The 21460-nt window shown below is 42.7% G+C and overlaps 1 protein-coding gene across 3 annotated transcripts in view; it reads left to right on the top strand.

The window, feature by feature from the left end:
- The window catches only part of LOC106878041 (uncharacterized), a 73098-nt gene that overhangs the window by 15380 nt on the left and 36258 nt on the right, over nt 1-21460 (top strand). The window contains exon 1 of one of the 3 annotated variants that reach the window (XM_089341898.1): nt 1-253. This exon is cut by the window's left edge and continues 175 nt beyond it. The exons of the other annotated variants lie outside the window; for them this stretch is intronic. The gene's annotated coding sequence lies outside the window, so the exon portion shown is untranslated. The remainder of the gene's footprint in view (nt 254-21460) is intronic. 3 annotated transcript variants of the gene reach the window in all.

The raw sequence follows: 21460 nt of genomic DNA, 5'->3' as shown, positions 1-21460 counted from the left end.
GAAAGCCCGTGTGTGTGTCCCACCACCGCTTGACAACCGATGTTGGTTTGTTTATGTTCCCTTTAACTTAACGTCGGCAAAAGAGGCCAACAGAATTAGTTCAACTCAATCAGCATAGGACACCGCTGTGATGAGGTCAGCTGAACTAATCGCAATGACTGAAGCGAGTAAAAGAAATGGTAGACGGATTACGAAGCTAGCGACCGCAACGTAACTGAGTAGAACGTAAATAGGCCTAAATTCTCACTGACAGGTACGTAAGCACCATTTGAAAAGCCCTGCTTGGCGAAACTTCGCAGTAACTGTCACTTTCAAACGAAATAAGCAAAACATCCCACACACACACAGACATACGTTGGGTACTGTGTTTGTATATGTATTTTACGATTCTTACATTGTGATGGATAATTATGTGTGTGTATATATACACATATATAATATCATCTGTATATGTGTGTATATATAATACACAAATATGTATATCTTAGTGTGCGTATGTGTTGATAGATAGATAGACAGACAGAGGTAGATAGACAGACAGAGGTAGATAGATAGACAGACAGAGATAGATAGACAGACAGACAGACAGAGATAGATAGACAGACAGACAGAGATAGATAGATAGACAGACAGAGATAGATAGACAGAGACAGACAGAGAGACAGAGATAGATAGATAGATATGTACACACACACACACACACATATATATAAACGTGTAAAGTGAGAGAAAAAACATGAGGCTGACATTGATTTCAGCATACGGGGAAAAAGTGGAGAACAGGTAAGGCGAGAGAGAGAGGTGGGGGGAATCAGAATAAATCTAAATAATTAATATATAATTATATTTATTATTATAATGATTATTATTGTTGTTATTGTAGCTACCATGTGACGGTGTCAGCCACATCCTGTCTGTTTCTGGCTATAAATAACCATAGCAATCTTCCCTGCCTTTATAAATAACTTATGTAATCCGAACAGCGAGATTTTTCTCTTTTCCTCTTTTCTTTTCTCGTCATATTCCTTCTCTCTCTCTCTCTTGCTCTCTCACTTGTCTTTCTCTCTTTCACTCTCTCTCTCTTCTCTCTTTCTCATTTATCTTGCTTTGTCTTTCTCTTTCACCCTATCAGTGATCATTCTCAATCACATTTATCTTAACTCCGTCAGTCTCCCTCTCTCTTTCTCTCCCTCTCTCTTTCTCCCCTCTCTCCTTCCCCCTCTCTCTTTCTCCCCTCTCTCTCTCTCTCAATATGCATATATATACACACTCTCAAACCTTTGTTTTTCATTTCCACTCAATCTCTCTCGCTCAGTCTCTCTCACCTTTCTATTTCAATCCGTTAGTCTCTTTCTCTCTCCCTACCCCTCCCTCTCTCTCATTCACACTTGTTTTTTCTCTGTCAATCTCTCTCCCTCTCTCATTTGTCCTCTCTATCACCTCTCTAAGTCTCTCTCACACCTAAAACCGAGGCATTTATCTTTTTTCTATGGACACTAACAGTATATCATTCCGAAGATATTTAAAATATGCACACATACATATATATGTATATACGTGTGTTTGTGTATACGTCCACACACACACGCTGCTGTGAATTCCATTTTCCTCTTTGCAGCACTAGACCTATTTACACACACACACATCGATAACGCAGACTATATATGATTGGGTATATATACATAATATAAAACAAGATATGCATGTTCGTAAAGACACAAAATAATTCATATATAATATATATATATATATATACATCAGGTGGTGCTAGTAAGTTAGACATGGCCTGGACCAATCTTTGGTTTTATATATATATATATGTGTGTGTGTGTGTGTGTGTGTGTGTCGTATGTAGTTTGAACTCTAAGTAAAATGTTTACATTTAAAAACCAGTTCAATGTGCAGACACTAAGAGTAATATTCACAATGTCTTGTCATTCATTCGTCAGAGATAGAGAAGGCGAGACAGCGCCCACCACCGCCGCTTTTGTTAGTTTTCTCATACCTGTGCACGCCGGACTTCTTCGTGTCTCTGCACTTTTCTCTTTGTAAAAAATGCAAGCAAGCAGGCGCAAATGCGCACACACACACTCACGTTGTTTCAGTCATTGAACTGCGGCCATATAGGGCACTGTTTGAAGGATTTAGTCGAACAAATTGACCTCTGGCAAGTACTTTGGTTAATGTTTACATTAATCCTTCCGGGTCAAGTTGTAAACGTTAACCCTTACTTTATGAGTCCGATCTGCTTTTACAGATCCGCTATGTTTTGAGGACGTAAATGAACCAACACTGGTTGTCAAGTGGTGGATGTGTCCACACATTATTTCCCAGGTCCTGCTGCGTGCCACCTCGGGCAATTGTCTTCTATATAACCCCGAGTCAACCGATGCCTCGTGAGTGAATTCAGTAGACGGAAACTGTATGGAAACCCGTCGTGTGTGTGTATACATGCATACACGTGTTATATATAAATCTGTTTGTATATATGTGTGTTTTTATGTGTGTCCCTCCACTCACCGCTTGATAACCGATGTTGGTTTGTTTACATAGCGGTTCAGTAAAAGAGACCAATATAACAAGCAACAGACTTTCAAAAATACATAAGTACTGGGCAGCGGTGGGGGTTGGAGGTCGGAGGTTGATTTGCTTGACTGGAACTTTCCAAGGCGGTGCTCCAGCATGGCCGTCGTCCGGCAACTGAAACGAGTAAAAGACAAAAGATGGTACAACCAAGAATTACCTTTCTCTCGTTACGCCGTAGCTCTCAGATTGACAAATAGCAACACCACCACCAACCACCCTCCACCCTAAAAAAAAAACCTGCAGTTTTTTGGGGGTGGGGGAGCACTTTTAATTACGGGTTTCTGATTTAGGCACCATGCCAAGTTTTAGGGCGATGGTAAAGCGCATGCACACAGCCCATTACCTGGTTTGTTTGTTTTTTTTTTCCCCTCAATTTTTTTTCAGATTTCTATTTTCGATGTAAGAAAATACGATTTTGCCCAAAAATCACGTTTTCAAAATTTTACTCACCCCCCCCCCCCAATTTCTTCATTTAAAAACTTTTTCGAATTCCTTTTTTTTTTTTTAATCTACGTATAGGCGCAGGAGTGGCTGTGTGGTAAGTAGCTTGCTTACGAACCACATGGTTCCGAGTTCAGTCCCACTGCGTGGCAACTTGGGCAAGTGTCTTCTACTGTAGCCTCGGGCCGACCAAACCCTTGTGAGTGGATTTGATAGACGGAAACTGAAAGAAGCCCATCGTATATATGTATATATATATATATATCTGTGTATGTATGTGTGTATGTGTCTGTGTTTGTTCCCCCCAACATCGCTTGACAACCGATGCTGGTGTGTTTACGTCCCCGTTACTTAGCGGTTCGGCAAAAGAGACCGATAGAATAAGTACTAGGCTTACAAAGAATAAGTCCTGGGGTCGATTTGCTCGACTAAAGGCGGTGCTCCAGCATGGCCACAGTCAAAAGACTGAAACAAGTCAAAGAGTAAAAAGAGTTAAGGCATAACTACAGAGTTGTACCCCCCACTTTGGCCGGATGTTTCAATTTTGTCTAATGGGCGGTGTGTCCGCGCTCGCCCAGTTTTTGAAAGGGGAATGGTTAAATGGAAAATAGGGTGTTCTTAAATCAAATACTGACTTAAAATTTTGCCACAAGGCCAGCAATTTCGGGGTATAGAGGATAAGGCGATTACATCGACCCCCAGTGTTCAGCTGGTACTAATTTTTATCAACCTCCGAAAGGATGAAAGGCAAAGTCAACCTTGGCGGATTTGAACTCGGAACGTAGAGACGAACGAAATACCGCTAGGCGTTTCTTTCCGACGCGGTAGCGATTCCGCCAGCTCTCCCTCCCCGCCTTTTCTTACATGGAAGGGGGGAAAAATTAATAAAAATGCCTAATTTAGCTTAAATTATCAATTGGTCGATTATTTAACCAATTAACTAATCGATTGTTTAATTACTCGTTCAGTTGATCAATGAACTAGTCCTGCTTGTCAAACGATATTGATCAAATTAGCTTAAATCCTCTTTTACTTATATTTAGTAAACAAGGTAATTTTTAAAGTTTTGCGCGCACAAGAAAATATACTTCTGTATATATATTGTATGTTAATATAGATCTATATTATGTGTATACCAAAATATAGATATATGTATGTTAATGAAATATATGTTTATATACATTAATATACATTAATTAATGTGTGTATGTTCACATATACATATGCTGAACTATTGAGGAATTTGCAGTTACTCTACCCAGATTGCAAGTTCAGGTTTATACCTGTAATTATTGGGGCCCTGGGATATGTAATACACTGCCTAAATACCAATCTTGAGAAATTAGGCTTCTCAAAACCAGAAAGGAGAAAGCTAATTCGAAGACTACAGATCCAATTCATCACTGGAACTGCAAAAATCTGTAAAACTTTCCAGAAGTTTGTTTAAATATATATGAGCATGTCTAGATATGTAGCTATATGCATGAGAATGCATATATAAAGCAAAACTTACAGATCTGCTTAAATATCCTGTTGTTGATGTTGAAATTCCAATGAAGGAGCCTTGGATCTAGGTTAGAAACCGGCTCTTTCTCTCTTGGTAAGAAATCTTGAAATAAAACTGAACAATGACATACGCACGCACGCACACATGTGTGTGTGTGTGTGTTTGATTAACGATTGGTGTTCTGTGATTATAAACACCACCAGGGGATGAATATAAAGACTATCTCTGTATCATGAGATGAATCCTAGGCAAGACGAATGTCACTGGTTCAATCCCTCTTGTCGTCAGACCAAACTGAAACCATTTCTTTTATTATCAACAAATTGTTGTCATGTCTATCTATTTATTTATCTCACTAATTACAATCGTGCTTTTCATCCAGATCGCTCTGACCAGAAGGAAACGTAGAGAGATGGGTATTTTTGTGTGTGTTTTAGGGGTCATTTAATACAGTTGAGTATCGTCGATGTTTTTACTGAGACATCGGGCTTCAAATTTATTGGGGGCTACTGGGATTTTTAACTGACCATAATATGCAACTGGTACTTTATCTTACTTCGGGGTCCCGATGGACGGATAGATACAGAGATGAAGGGATGGCAGGCACAATTGATCTCGCTCGATAGCTGCAATGGCGCGCATTTGTTTTAGTCATTAGACTGCGGCCACGCTGGGGCACCGCCTAGATGGATTTCAGTCGTATTCTATTAATCTCTTTTTGCCGAACTGCTAAGTAACGGGGATGTAAACAAACCAACACCAGTCGTCAAGTGGTGGTTGTCGTGGAGGAGACACGTATATACACGACGAGCTTCTTTCAGTTTCCGTCTACCAAATTCACTTCCAAAGCTTTGGTCGGCTCGAGGCTAGGATAGAAGGCATTTGCCCAAGGTCCTACGCGCAGTAGGATTGAACCCTGAACCATGTGTGTTTTGGGCCTATGCAAATTTCTTACCCCACAGCCGCGTCTGAACCTATATATATAAATACATACATACGTGTGTATATGTGTGTGTCTATTTGTATGTGTGTGTGTATCATCATCATCGTTTAACGTCCGCTTTCCATGCTAGCATGGGTTGGACGATTTGACTGAGGACTGGTGAAACCGGATGGCAACACCAGGCTCCAGTCTGATTTGGCAGAGTTTCTACAGCTGGATGCCCTTCCTAACGCCAACCACTCAGAGAGTGTAGTGGGTGCTTTTACGTGTCACCCGCACGAAAACGGCCACGCTCGAAATGGTGTCTTTTATGTGCCACCCGCACAAGCCAGTCCAGGGGCACTGGCAACGATCTCGCTCGAAAATCCTACAGGAGCCAGTCAGGCGGTACTGGCAACGGCCACGCTCAAAATGGTGCATCTCATGTGCCACCCGCACAAGAACCAGTCCAGGGGCACTGGCAACGATCTTACTTGGCTTGCCGGGTCTTCTCACGCACAGCCCATTTCCAAAGGTCTCGGTCCGTAGTCATCGCCTCGGTGAGGCCCAATGTACGAAGGTCTTGCCTCACCACCTCAGCCCAGGTCTTCCTGGGCCTACCTCTTCCACGGGTTCCCTCAACTGTTAGGGTGTGGCACTTTTTCACGCAGCTATCCTCCTCCATTCTCACCACATGTCCATACCAGCGCAATCGTCTCTCTTGCACGCCACAACTGATGCTTCTAATGTTCAGCTTTTCTCTCAAGATACTTACACTCTGACGGGTATTCACATTGACATTACACATCCAACGGAGCATACTGGCTTCATTCCTTGCGAGCTTACGTATGTCCTCAGCAGTTACAGCCCATGTTTCACTGCCATGTAGCATGGTTGTTCGTACGCATGCGTCATACAGTCTGCCTTTTACTCTGAGTGAGAGTCCCTTTGTCGCCAGCAGGGGTAAGAGCTCTCTAAACTTTGCCCAGGCTATTCTTATTCTAGCAGCTACACTTTCAGCGCACCCACCCCCACTACTAACTTGGTCGCCCAGATAGCGGAAGCTATCGACTACCTCTAGTTTTTCACCCTGGAATGAGATAGAAGTTGTTTCCTGTTTGTTTGCAGTCTTTATTGCACCTGAACATCTGCCACAAACAAAAACTAACTTGCTAGTTAACCTGCCTTTGATGTTGCTGCACCTCTTATGTGTCCATAGCTTGCACCGGGTACATCTTATAGAGTTGTGTGTGTGTGTATGTGTAATTTCTAAACACGTATATATAAACACGCACTCGTCCATGTATACACGTATACATACGCATCGCGGAGTATAACGATGCGTCAAATTGCGTCTCTTTTTGTCAAAAGAGAGATCAATAAAATTAGTCCCAGAATAAAACAAAAACTGGTGCCAAAGATAGACAAAGTCTAACGACAATGGATAAATTAAAACTGTATGTATATGTTTGCGTACGGTAGGTATAAAGCGTACAGTGTGTAGAGAAAGGTTAAACACAAAAGTTATACGTATTATGTATATACGTAATGTATATATATATATATATATAGAGTTATTAATATTTCTAAGTCTCTCTAAAGGAGACTATGGCAGCGGTACTGGAAATTAATAGTTATCGCCAAGCCAACATGGCAGTCCCAAAATTAGGACGAAAGCTGCCGTGAATTAGCTCCAAGAAGCCATCGCCTCTAGCTAGCTATGTGACACACGAACCTGTGTCCTTTATAACCTTCGAACAGGGGAGGTCAGCAGTGTCCCCCTGCTGGTTTGGCATCTGCAGACTAGACTAGTTTCAGGGTGTTGCCCCTTGTCAATGCAGAGTAGCCAAGCCTTAGCCAGGCGGCGCTGCTGACTATCTGCTCGAAGGTTATTTATCTAATTTCAGTGGAATCTATCCACTGGTTTTCAGAAATAGAGTTATTAATATTTCTAAGTCTCTCTAAAGGAGACTACGGCAGCGGTACTGGAAATTAATAGTTATCGCCAAGCCAATATATATATATATATATTTGATAAATAAATTCAAAAAGGGATAAAACTCTTTTACAAGAATTTTATCAAGAAGCCAGTGTGTAAAAAAATTTATAAGGGAAATTTCTATTCCCAAGAATATAATTATTTGTTTATATTTATATATTTATATACGTTTATATTTTTATATATATATATATATATATATATATATATATATATATATATGCTGTGTTATATACATGTGTATATGACAAGCTGGTTGCTGGGTGGGTGCTGGGGCACGGTTAAGGTCTTATGAAAGCAAATATGACCTTAGATATGTTGCTCTCTGTTGTTGCTGTGGTGGTGGTGGTGGCTGCTGGAATGGTTACAGTTGTGGTAATAGTAGGCGATATTGGGGACGGTGGCGGTGACAACAGCACTGATGATGATGGTGGTGATGGTGATGGTGATGGTTGTGATTTTTTTTATTTTATATAGTGTTAGTACAGGCCTACTTGAGACAATGATATTTGATGTCCAACAAATGTTGGACACTAAATGGTGATATATATATATATATATATATATATATTTATTTATTTATGTGTTTCAGCCAAGTGGCTGCGGTCATGCTGTAGCCTATACCAGTGTTGCATAACCAGCCCATTTAAAAGGACCCTTGAATCATCGGGCGATACACTGCGCTTGAGAAGACCTACTGGGTCGAGTAAAATCAAAAAATCAAAATGGAAATTGTAGTTGTGGCCGATGCCAGTGCCGCCTGACTGGCTCTTGTGCTGGTGGAACGTAATATGCACCGTTCAAGTGTGGGTCGAAGCCAGTGCCGCCTGACTGGCTCCCGTGTCTGGTCACACGTAAAAAAAAACAACCACTACACTCTCGGAGTGGTTGGCATTAGGAAGGGCATCCAGCTGTAGCAACCTTGCCAGATGATCAGATTGAAGCCAGGCGCAGCCTCCTGGCTTGCCAGTCCCCAGTCAAACCGTCCAACCCATGCCAGCATGGAAAGCGGACGTTAAACGATGATGATAATGATGATGAATGCCTTGCACTGTATTCATATCCACACCTGTATGTGTGCTGACTCCCACCTGGTTACATACCTGTGTTGGTGCGTGTTGGTATGTGCACGTGTATAATTAGTGCGTGTGAGTGGTTATTAATGTGTGTGTCTGTCTGTTCATATCAGCTTGCTTACATATATTACATGTGTGTGTGTGTGTGTGTGTATATAATTATATCCTGTGTATTTATAAATATGTCTGTGTGTTCTCGCCTGCTTACACGTGTGTATAAATTATTAATGTCTATATTTGTGTATAAATGTTTGTGCGTGTGTGTGTGTGTGTGTGCACATGTCTGTTATTAACATGTGTATGTATGTATGTTTGTGTGTGTATAGTTTTAAATATTTGTGTAGGAATGTGTGTGTGGTGCGTGCACCTGTTTGTTATTAACATGTGTACGTATGCTTGTGTGTGTGTGTGTATAGTTAATATACAGTGTGTATATTAATGTGTGTGTATGCCTGTTTGTGTGTGTATAGTTTCTAATATTTGTGTATTTGTTACTATCTTCAAATGTGTATATTAGTCTGTGTCTGTGTCTGTGTTACTACATATGTGCTTGCTTCTATTATCGTCTGTGTGTGTGTGTGTGTGTATACACAACTTTCCATTTATTATCCTCCCTACCACCCACATACTAATAATACTAATAATGATATATACCCTATTAGTACACACACTCTTTCTCCTCCTCTCTCCCCCTCTCTAATCCACTCAGTCACCTTGCAAACATTCCTGTAAATCCTTCCTCCCCACTGCTATCCAGCACCTGAAACGGGGTCACCACGGATTTACTGAAGGTCATTGTAGAAGAGTGGTGTTGATCATGCCATGCGGTGGTGGCGACGGTAGAGGTGGTAGTTTGTTTTAACAGCAACGTTGGTGACTCCAATAATAGTAGTGGCAGGGCAGTAGTAGTAGTAGTAGTAGTAGTAGTAGCAGCAGTAGTATGTAATGGTGGTGATACGTGGTGGTTGTGGTACTATCATTAGCAACAGCATGCAGTAGTGGTGGTGGCTGCTGTTTCTAGCAGGTCAAACGACCGACAACTAATGTGTGGTAGTCGTGGTGGTAGCAGCAGTGGTGTTAATTGTGGAGATAGTAGAAGCACTAGTACTGTGTGGTCATGATGGTAGTGGTATAGTGGTTTTAGTAGTATTTCAGTTAGGCCACTGGCTCTTCAGGTTACCTGTGTTGTTACCTGTCCAAAACTAGGATCCTTCACCCCTCTCTATCATATAATAATGCTGTTGTTTAGTTAGTGTCTTACGAAGAAAAACAGGCAACACCTCCAGACAGGATGACACCTGTCTAAATCACACACACACACTTCTGTCATTCTAACCATTCCTCACTCGTGTGTGTGTGTGTGTGTGTGTGTATGTGTATATATATAGACATATATATTGTCATGTATATAATATAGTCGTACAATGTGTATATGTAGTCATAAATATGTATATATATATACATACACACACACACACACACACACACAGAGGTTGTAGTGTCAAAGGCGGCGGCTTTATGCACTATATTGCATATCTACTGTTATATATATAGTCCTAGTAATTATACCCCGTACACACACTTCCTTCTGTGTTACCCCCCCCACTTCACAGTACTGCAGCTGTATCATAAATCTGTTGATAAATTTAATGGTGCTTTCACAATATTTTCTTTCAATGCTATATTATGTGTTATGGAATACAGCTATAGATTTTAGCCAACACTGTATGCAGCAGACAAATGTAAACACCTTGTCTTTTACACGCAATATCTTTGGAGAAAGAAAAAGAGGAATCATTTGACTGGTTTCAGTTTGAGTGTGTTGGGATTTCATCGGCAACTGAATACCCTCTTTAACTATCCTATACTTGTTTATAATCTCACTATCATTACAATCCATGCTATGATGAATAAAAATGACGATGATGATGATATTATTAAAAGCTTAATTAAATCGGATGAATTGATTTGTATATTATAGCGCATTACTGGCAGCTTAGTTTAATTTACTAAATTACATGGGTCTTAAGTGTTTTGTTTCAAAACTACTCTGTATTATAGAGTATATCTATAGATTTTAGTCAACACAGAGGCATAGCCATGTAGTTACAAAGTCTGCTTCCCAACAACTTGGTTTTTCAGTTGAATGCTACTGCTTGACCCCTTGGGCAAGTGTTTATTTACTGTAGCCCTCGGTTGACCAGAGTCTTGTGAGTGGATTTGGTAGATGGAAACTGAAAGAAACCCATTGTGTGTATATATATAGTACTAAAATATAAAATAGTATACACACACTCACGCACACACTCTCGCACTCACGCACACATTCTCGTACACACTCTCTCATACATGCACACACTCTCTCGTGCACGCACACACACACTCTCACACATGCACACACGTACTCTTTCACACATTCTCTCACATGCAAGCACACACTCGCACACATGTACTCTTCCTCACATGTACTCTTCCTCACATGTACTCTTCCTCACATGTACTCTTCCACACACGTACTCTTCCACACATGCACACCATTCTCTCACATGCACTCACACAGTCTGTCTCTCTCCCACCTCTCTGTCTCCCTCACACACTCCCATATATATATATATATATATATATACATACACACACATAAACACACACACACATGCTCACAGAGCCATGCACTCTATCACATACCAACGAACCGTTATTATTCTGGCAATTATTCCATCTAACCTAATTTCTCTTTTTTTCTACATTTCTTGCATCACCACCACCACCACCGTTCCCACCGCCACTACCATTAACCATTACCATCTCCACCGTCACCATTGCTACTACAATCACTGCAATTCTCACCATCGCTATCTTCACTCCTACCATCCCCTACAGTTGATGTTCAGCCCCAGTTTGCCTGTTGCTCCCTGTGATTCTGGGTTTACTCTGCTGGACCCCCGTAGACATTCAATGTTTTAAAGAAGCCCATTTTATTCTTAGATTATTAGGAATTAGATCCAAAAATTGTTAAAATATCTCGTGTGCTGTACAAGAATTCTTTTACAGGTTTCAGGCATCTCACTGCAGCCATGCTACAGCACTGCTTTAAAAGGTGTTTTTTTTTTTTAGTCGAAGAAATCAATCCCAGGACTTATTCTTTGTAAGCTTAAGTACTTATTCTATCAGTCTGTTTTACCGAACTGCTAAGTCACAGGGACGTAAACACACCAACATAAGTTGTGAAGCATTGGTGGGGGGGGGACAAACACACACACACATAAATGTGTGTGTGTGTGTATATATATATATATATATATATACACATATACACACACACACACACACACACACACATACGATGAGCTTCTTTCAGTTTCCATCTACTAAATCCACTCACAAGGCTTTGGTCAGCCTGAGGCTATAGTAGAAGACACTTGCCCAAGGTGTCACGCAGTGGGACTGAACCCAGAACCATGAGGTTGGGAAGCAAGGTACTTACCACAATATCTTCTATGGACCCGCAGGGGCCATATGGAGCCTGATTGAGAACCACAGAGCTGCACCATCACCTCTAAGGACACCAGTACCACCACTACCATCACCATCTTTACCACCAATACCACCACTCCGAATGTTATCCCAACCACTACCATCACTACCACTACAAACCTTACCGTCTTCCCCGTCACCATCATATCCAATTCTATTTCCTCTCTAGCCACCACCGATGCCACTGTCACTTCCAACTCCACCACCATCATCACAAGCGTTATATACCACTAAACACCTCCCCCCCCCCACTGATCTCATCTCTTCAATTACCATCTCTTTGAACTGATCCCTCCATTTCCTCGACCCAACCCCTACTAATGAATCATCCAGGATCCCTAGAGGTTTCTCAGAAGCTTCACCACGTCCAATCCAACCCTGCCATTCTCATCTATTGTTTCATATTATTTTTCAACAGTATCTAAGACAACGCAATGGAACCGTTAACATGTTTTTCCTTTGTTCTCTTCCAAGTTTTTTTTTTTTTTGATTTTTTTCTAGTTTGTTTTATCATTTTATTTCTCTTCGAATTCTTTGAAAAGCAAAAAGTCCATCCCAAATGCTTATCATTCGCTCCCCATCCTCCTCCTCCTCCTCCTCCTCCTCCTCCATTCCTTTCAATGGTTGGTCCCTCTTCCTCTCTTACCTTCTGTCATCTTTAACTAAAAGCTCACAACTTCCTTTTCACCCTGGGCCCGACCAACCAATCGGTGACGACGTCTCTCGGCCCCGCTCCGCTCCCCCCTCCCCCCAACGTGCCTCTTACGGTATGATGATGATGACGACGATGGTGGGGACGGCAGTCGGTCAGTCACCGTAGGATCGATAAGAGATTAGTCCGTTTTGTTCAGCGTATCTTTATTGATTTCGAAACACCACACGTGCTTGTGCACTCTCGCACATCCTTACGTGCGCATAAACACACACATACACATTCTTTCAAGTATACTTTCACGTACACACACTAACACATGTGTACACACACACACAAATCTCACATACACATTTAAACAAATTTGTGACACACGTTTACAAACACATTGTCGCGCGCGCACACACATTCATGCACGTTAGTACACAAACACGTGTGCACACACATCCACACGCATTCGCACCTATTCATACACACTCGTTTCCACACACATTCTCTCACATACACACACACATATTCGCTCACAATTCACACACACACACATATTTGCTCACAATTCACACACACACACACATTCGCGGGCACACACACTCACACACGCGTAATCCCATCCTGGTGGTACGTACGTAGGTTGACCGGATGTTATTCTGCTGTGCTCTGCAGCAGGCTGCAGAGGTGTAGACGGACGGGATTGTTGTATATATATTTATATATAAATCTATCGGGGTGCGGTGGAGGTTTGATATATATATAAATACGTAATTAACGAAAGTCTCCAGAGTTACTTTGCAACTCCAGTGATTGATGTTCTTCTGTCTTCTGATAATAAGAACGGAAAAAAATTCCTTTGTTTAAAACCGAGAGATATGCAGCAGTAAATGTTTGCTTAGGAAAACATTGAACTTCGTGTGTGTGTATGTATGTATGTATATGTTATGGTGTGTGTATGCGTGTATATAATGTTATGGTATGTGTATATGTGTATATAATGTTATGGTCTGTGTATGTGTGTATATAATGTTATGGTATGTGTATGTGTGTATATAATGTTATGGTATGTGTATGTGTGTATATAATGTTATGGTGTGTGTATGTGTGTATATATAATGTTATGGTGTGTGTATATAATGCTATGGTGTGTGTGTATGTAATGTTATGGTGTGTGTATATAATGCTATGGTGTGTGTGTATGTAATGTTATGTCGTGTGTATATAATATTATGGTGAGTGTGTGTGTATGTAATGTTATGATGTGTGTATATGTATATAATGTTAGTGTGTGTGTGTATAATCATTTAACGTCCGTTGTTCATGCTGGCATGGGTTGGACAGTTTGGCAAGTCAGGAAGCTGCACCAGGCTCCAGTCTGATTTGGCATGGTTGGATGCCCTTCCTAACGCCAACCACTGAGTGTAATGGGTGCTTTGTCGTGCCACTGGCACAGGTGCCAATTTGCATGACATGGTATTTACCACGACTGATTTTGCTCGGCTTCATAGGTCTTCTCAAGCCCAACGTAATGCCACGGGTCTTGGTCATTACCTCCGTGAGGCTCAACACTCGAAAGGAACTCAGCCACTTTGCTTCTGTGAGGCCCAACACTCGAATGGTGCTCTTTATGTGCCACCAGCATTAGTGCCATTGACTTGACACCAACATCAGCCACAACTATGATCTCACTCAGCTTGACAGGCCCTCCCAAGTGCAGCATATTGCAAAGGTCTGAGTCAATAGTCATTGCCTCTGAGAGACTCAAAGTTCGAAGGTCATGCTTCACCGCTTCGTCCCATGTCTTCCTAGGTCTACCTTTACCACAGGTTCCCTACACAGAGATTGGCACTTCTTTACACAGCTGTCTTCATCCAAACGCAACACATGACCATACCAGCGCAGTTATCTCTCTTGCACACCACATCTGATTCCTCTTATACCTAACTTTTCTCTCAACATATTTCACTGTCATTCATGCACACTGACATTGCACATCCAACGAAGCATAACAGTTTCATTTCTTTCAAGCCTACGCATGTCCTCGGCTGTCACAGCCCATGTTTCACTACCATGCAGCATAGCTGTTCATACACAGGCATCATACAATCTGCCTTTCACTCTGAGAGAGAAGCCTTTTGTTGCCAGCAAAGGTAGGAACTCTCTGAACTTTGCCCAGATGAAATGTAACAAAGCACTTTACCAAGCGTGCTAACGATTCTGCCAACTCATTACCCTAATAATACTGATAACAATAATAATTCTTTCTACTCTAGGCACAAGGCCTGAAATTTTGGGGGGGAAGGGACTAATCGATTACATCGACCTCAGTGTTTCACTGGTATTTAATTTATCAACCCCAAAAGGATGAAAGGCGAAGTCGACCTCAGCAGAATTTGAACTCAGAACATAAAGGCAGATGAAATCCTGCTAAGCTTTTCGCCCGGCGTGCTAACGATTCTGCCAGCTCGCCGCCTTATTCATAATAATTATTATTTCTACTCTAGGCACAAGGCCATGAAAATTTGGGGGAAAGGGGCTAGTGGATTATATCAACCCAAGTGCATAACTGGTACTTACTTAATTGACCCTGAAAGGATGAAAGACAGTTGACCGTGGCGGAATTTGAACTCAGAACGTAGCGGCAGACAAAATACCGCTAAGCATTTTGCCCGGTCTGCTAACGATTCTGCCAGCTTACAGCCTTAGAATAATAATATTGATAATAATAATAATAATAATTTCAAAACAAGGCCAGCAGTTTTGGAGTAGGGACCTCAATGCTCAACTGGTAGCTATTTTACCGACCCTGAAAAGACGAGAGGCAAAGTTGGCCCCGGTGAAATTTGAACTCAGAATGTAAAGTCGGACAAAGTGCTACTAAGCATCTTGTCTGGTGTGTTAATAATTCTCAAATCGCTGTTTTAATAATAATGATGATGATGATGATGATGTTTACAAACAGATTTCATGTGTGATAGCTTCTGTTTTCACTGGATGTTGATTACAATTAGCTGTGCAGTTTGTCGTTTTCAATTTGTTCATTCATTTGTCGTCACTAACATCCTCTTCATTATTCATCAAGCATCACCATCGTTAGCTTTATCATTTATGAGCAGTAGCAGCAGCAGCACAACCACTGCTGTCACCATCATCATCATCATCATCATCACTACCACCACCATCATCATCGCTACCTTCATTATCATCACGACCATTTTTATCCTCACCACCATCTTCACCATCACTACCAACATCGTCATCATCTCTGCCACCACCACCACTACCATCATCATCACCACCACCACCACCATCATCATCATCACTGCCACCACCATCCATCATCACTGTCACCAACCCCATCATCACTGCTACTGCCATCACCACCACCACCACCACCATCATCATCATCACCACCAGTATCATCATTGCCACCATCACCACCATTGCCACCACCACCACCATTATCACCAACATCTTTAGCATGATGAATGTGTTGTCATTCACAACACCATCTGTTTCCTTCCCCAGCTAATGTTAGCTACCACCCCCACTGCCAACACCTCCCCCAGACCTAACCAATATTAAAACGCTACCACCACCACCACCACCAGACACCCCAATACTACAACATTACTGCATTTTTATTGATTTAGACTAAACCAGAATCTGGTTCTTCTCAGACTGTTGTTGTTGTTGTTGTTTTTGAAGAAATTGTGTTAATGTGTGGAAGCTTATTTTTGAAGTTGTGGTAGTGTGGGTGGGTGTTGAATGTTTATGGTGCATAGATGCTGGTCATTGAAACCATGGTGATGTGTGGAAGTTCATTGAGGTAGCATATGGACTTTGACTATAGGTAGTGTGTAGACGTTGAATGAGGAGGTATGTGGAAGTTGACTGAGGAGGTGTGCTGTGTGGAAGTTGAATGAGGCGGTGTGCTGTGTGGAAGTTGAATGAGGCGGTCTGCCGTGTGGAAGTTGAATGAGGCGGTCTGTCGTGCGGAAGTTGAATGAGGCGGTCTGCCGTGCGGAAGTTGAATGAGGCGGTCTGCCGTGCGGAAGTTGAATGAGGCGGTCTGCCGTGCGGAGGTTGAAGGAGGCGGTGTGCCGTGCGGAGGTTGAAGGAGGCGGTGTGCCGTGCGGAGGTTGAAGGAGGCGGTGTGCCGTGCGGAGGTTGAAGGAGGCGGTGTGCCGTGCGGAGGTTGAAGGAGGCGGTGTGCCGTGCGGAGGTTGAAGGAGGCGGTGTGCCGTGCGGAGGTTGAAGGAGGCGGTGTGCCGTGCGGAGGTTGAAGGAGGCGGTGTGCCGTGCGGAGGTTGAAGGAGGCGGTGTGCCGTGCGGAGGTTGAAGGAGGCGGTGTGCCGTGCGGAGGTTGAAGGAGGCGGTGTGCCGTGCGGAGGTTGAAGGAGGCGGTGTGCCGTGCGGAGGTTGAAGGAGGCGGTGTGCCGTGCGGAGGTTGAAGGAGGCGGTGTGCCGTGCGGAGGTTGAAGGAGGCGGTGTGCCGTGCGGAGGTTGAAGGAGGCGGTGTGCCGTGCGGAGGTTGAAGGAGGCGGTGTGCCGTGCGGAGGTTGAAGGAGGCGGTGTGCCGTGCGGAGGTTGAAGGAGGCGGTGTGCCGTGCGGAGGTTGAAGGAGGCGGTGTGCCGTGCGGAGGTTGAAGGAGGCGGTGTGCCGTGCGGAGGTTGAGCGAGGCGGTGCATGGAAGCAAATTGGTGGTGTGTGCAAGCCGGTCATTGAAACCATAGTGATGTATGGAAGTTGACATCACATCGCTATTTTATTTTCCTCTTTATTTTTATTTTATTTTTCCAAACCAGTTACCATCCACTCCTTTATAAAATGAGTAGTCATACATCTCCTCTACAGCAAGAAATCTGCTCTGGCCCCTTAAGGCCATACCAAAGCAAAACACTGGAGCACTGGCATAGCTAGTGTGTGTGCCACCAATGGCAGCCCTTCCATTTGCTGCCCCCTGGACTCCACAAAAAACACATATTGCCTACAGCAGACTCAAAAGTGGTGCCCCCCTCCCGCCCAGCTATGCTAGTGCATTGGAGCACGAAACAGTGGTCAGATTTTGTCAAACCATCCAATCCATCCCAGATGGAAGACCATTCATCTTTTTTACTTGTTTCAGTCATTAGACTGCGGCCATGCTGGGGCACCACTTTGAATTTTAGTTGAACAAATTGATCCCAATACTTAGCGGTTTAGAATAAAGTACCAGGCTTAAAAAAACCTAAGTTACAGAGGCCATAAGCACACAGACACCAGTTGTCAAGTGGTGGTGGGACACACACACACACACATACATACGATGGGCTTCTTTCAGTTTCCATCTAGCAAATCCACTCAAAAGGCTTTAGTCAGTGCAACGCTATAGTAGAAGACACGTTCCCAAGGTACCACACAGTGGGACTGAACCCAGAACCATATGGTTGGGAAACAAACTTCTTACCACACAGCCACCCCTGCACCTATGATAAAAATGATGAACAACCTTAATCGATTCTTGAATTTTATTGGATTCTCATCAGAGGCATCTGCATCAATTTGACCAATCCCACAGACATTGATGTAGCTGTTAGCAAATATAGGCTGCCCCTAACTCCCGACTGACCTTTTTCCCCCAGTAGGTTATCCAAGCAGAAGGAAAAGAGGACTGCCCCAGCGCTTGGCTGAAATTCACTTTCCGCTAAGCAGGCTGGTATAATGCAAGAAAAAAAAAGTGCCTTGCTCAAGGACACGGCATGCTGCCCAATCCAGAGATTGAACTTTCAATCTTGTGGTCATAATCCAATAGCCTAACACTGTGCTACACACCTTCGTATATTATTCAACGTCTGAATGCAAATCAGAATGGCAGTGACAACTGAAAAAATAAACCACTTTGATCTTGTAAGCCTTGTCTGATTAGAATTGACCTGGGAACAACCACCACCACCACCGCAACCACTACTACCTTAATGTCCGTCACCACTACCACTACCGTTTCAACGTCCACTACCACCTTCACAATCATCACCACTATCACCAACGGCCGCTACCAGCCTTGTCAAACTTCTGCCACCACCATCACTTCAATGTCCACTACTGCCTTCTCAGCCATTACCACCACCACTACTGCCACTAACTTCACCACCACTATTACTACTACTACTACTACTACTACTACTACTACAACCACTGCTGCGGCCACCAGTATCATCACCGCCACCGATACCATTTCCACCATCACTACCACCACCTTTTCTCAGTCACTTCCACTACTACCAACACGTATTGTAGTCTTAAATAAAAAAACAAAACAATCTCTGACACCACTTTGAAATGGCACTGTTTGGCCTCGTTGACCTTGTGTTTGTCTAATGGCACTATTGAACGAACCATTACTGGTCTGTGTGTGGGACAAAGCAGAAGAGAAGTGGCGGGGGGGGGGGGGGCAACCGGACAGACAGTGGTGATATAACTAAGCCAGCTTCCTAATAAAGAAAACAAAAAGCAGGGGGAAAAAAAATGACAAAATATCAAATAATGATTGGACAGTGTTTTGTATTGCTTTATCAATTAATCATACTAATTAAGCATTCTACTAATTATTATTCCCAGTTCTTTTGAAAGTTATTCTTCGTTTCGTTTAGAAATCAAACTTGTGTGACTGTAATTAGTGGAATAAGCGAATAAACGAACAGACAGGAATGAACAAATGAGTGTGTGTTTGTGTGAGCTGGTGTATGTGTATATATGCATGTGTGTTCGTATGTGTGTGTATGTATGCGTGAGTGTTTATAAGTGTGTTTGTGAGTGTCTGAGTATGTGTGTATGTGTGCATGCATGTCTTCGTGGGTGTGTTGGTCAATCCAATACACAGATATCTGTGACCACCACCACTACTACTCAAGCCAATATTGCTGTAACCACTAACACCACCACCACCACCACCACCACCACCACTCTGCTCCAACGATGAAGAATGTGGTTGCCAAACGTGCTAGAAATAGCAACCAAATCTCCATCCTTAAACACACACTGCTTGCTTTTCACATAAAAAGATAGGATACATTGGTTACCACAGTCTTAAACTTGTTGTTTGTCATTAGACTGCGGCCATCCTGGGGTACTGCCTTGTTTTGTCAGTCTGATACTTATTGTCTAACTCGCGTTTACTAAAACAGCTAAATTTCTGAGATGTGAACAAACCAACACCGGTTGTCAAATGATGGAGGAGGACAAAGATATACACATTAGTGGTAAGGAAGCTTGCTTCCCAGCCACATGGTTCTGGGTTCAATCCCACTGTGCGGCACCTTGGGCAAGTGTCTTCTGCTATAGCCTTGGTCCGACCAAAGCCTTGAGAATGGATTTGGTAGATGGAAACTGAAAGAAGCCTGTCATATATATATTTGTGTGTGTGTGTGTGTGTATCTTTTTGTCTGTTTTTATCCCCCTCATCATTGCTTGACAACTGGTGTTGGAGTGTTTACGTCCCTGTAACTTAGCGGTTATCAAAAGAGACTGATAGAATAAGTACTAGGCTTACAAAGAATGTCCTGGGTTCAAATTGTTCAACAAAAACACTTCAAGGCGGGGCTCCAACATGATCGCAGTCAAATGAGTGAAACAAGTAAGAAAAATTATGTATATATACATGATGGGCTTCTGTACAGTTTCCTTCAACCAAATTTGCACATGACATTTGTCAGCTCGGGACTATAGTAGAAGATACTTGCCCAAGGTGCCATGTGGTGGGACTGAGCCTAGAACCACATGGTTGCAAAGTGAGCTTTAACCACATGGCCATGTTTGCACTTAGGGTAGGGGCTCCTCGACCTTTTAAATATCTGGGCCAGATCCAAAACCTGGATTTTTTCTTAGGGGTCTGCACCAGAAAAAGTAAAAACGCAAGTCAAAGAAAACTTTATAGAGGGAAGACCATCGAAGGCCACCGGAAGGATGCTTGGGGGGCACATACAGCCCTAGGAGCTGGAGTTGAGAACCGTTAGCTTAGGGCGGGGCTGGCCAACCTGAAGCTCGTGGCCCACAGACTTCTATCACGCAGCCTGCTTGATACTTTCTTGAAATGGGTTTATTTAAACAGACATTTTAAAAATTTTATAAAAAATCAGATTGTAATAAAAAAAGAAAGATACTACTGTTTTTGCAACGATTATATTTCATGTGGAATCAACGATCGTTCATTCATTATTGTAATAATATTAACATGAGAAAGCAAAATGCTTTCAATTCTGTCGGTACACAAGTGGCCCTCAAAAAACTTTGATTGAAGTGGCCCACAATGTGATTCGAGTTGGCCTGGCTTTAGGGGATGGTCAGGGCAAGGATTGTCTTTTAAGTCATTCATCATAAGTCTCCTGGATCAGGGATTACTGGGTAGGGTGTGGGAGTTTAGCGGGGTGGGTAGGCTGAAACAGCTACCACCATCACCACTACCTCTGTTAATTAGACAGGTGACTGTGGTTGTATAGAATCAGTGAATAAAACTTCTGATATTGCCCCCCCCTCTTCTCACCCCTCCATAATGTCAAACTGTCAGTGATGTCATTGTTTTTTCCTTCTCCCCCTCTCGCTTTTTCTCTGTCTCTCTTTTCTCTCTCACTTTCTCTTCCCCCTACCCTCTCTCTGTTTATATCTCCCCCTCTATTTACATCTTCCCCCTCTCTCTATTTACATCTTTCCCCCTCTCTCTGTTTGTTTTTCCCCTCTCTGTTTACACCTTTCCTCCTCTCTCTACATCTTCCC

This window comes from Octopus bimaculoides, chromosome 25 (genome assembly GCF_046866305.1).
Source record: "Octopus bimaculoides isolate indiv1 chromosome 25, ASM4686630v1, whole genome shotgun sequence".
Taxonomy (NCBI): domain Eukaryota; kingdom Metazoa; phylum Mollusca; class Cephalopoda; order Octopoda; family Octopodidae; genus Octopus; species Octopus bimaculoides.
Note: the sequence above shows the minus strand (reverse complement) of the source record. Positions and strands in the feature narration are given on the sequence as shown.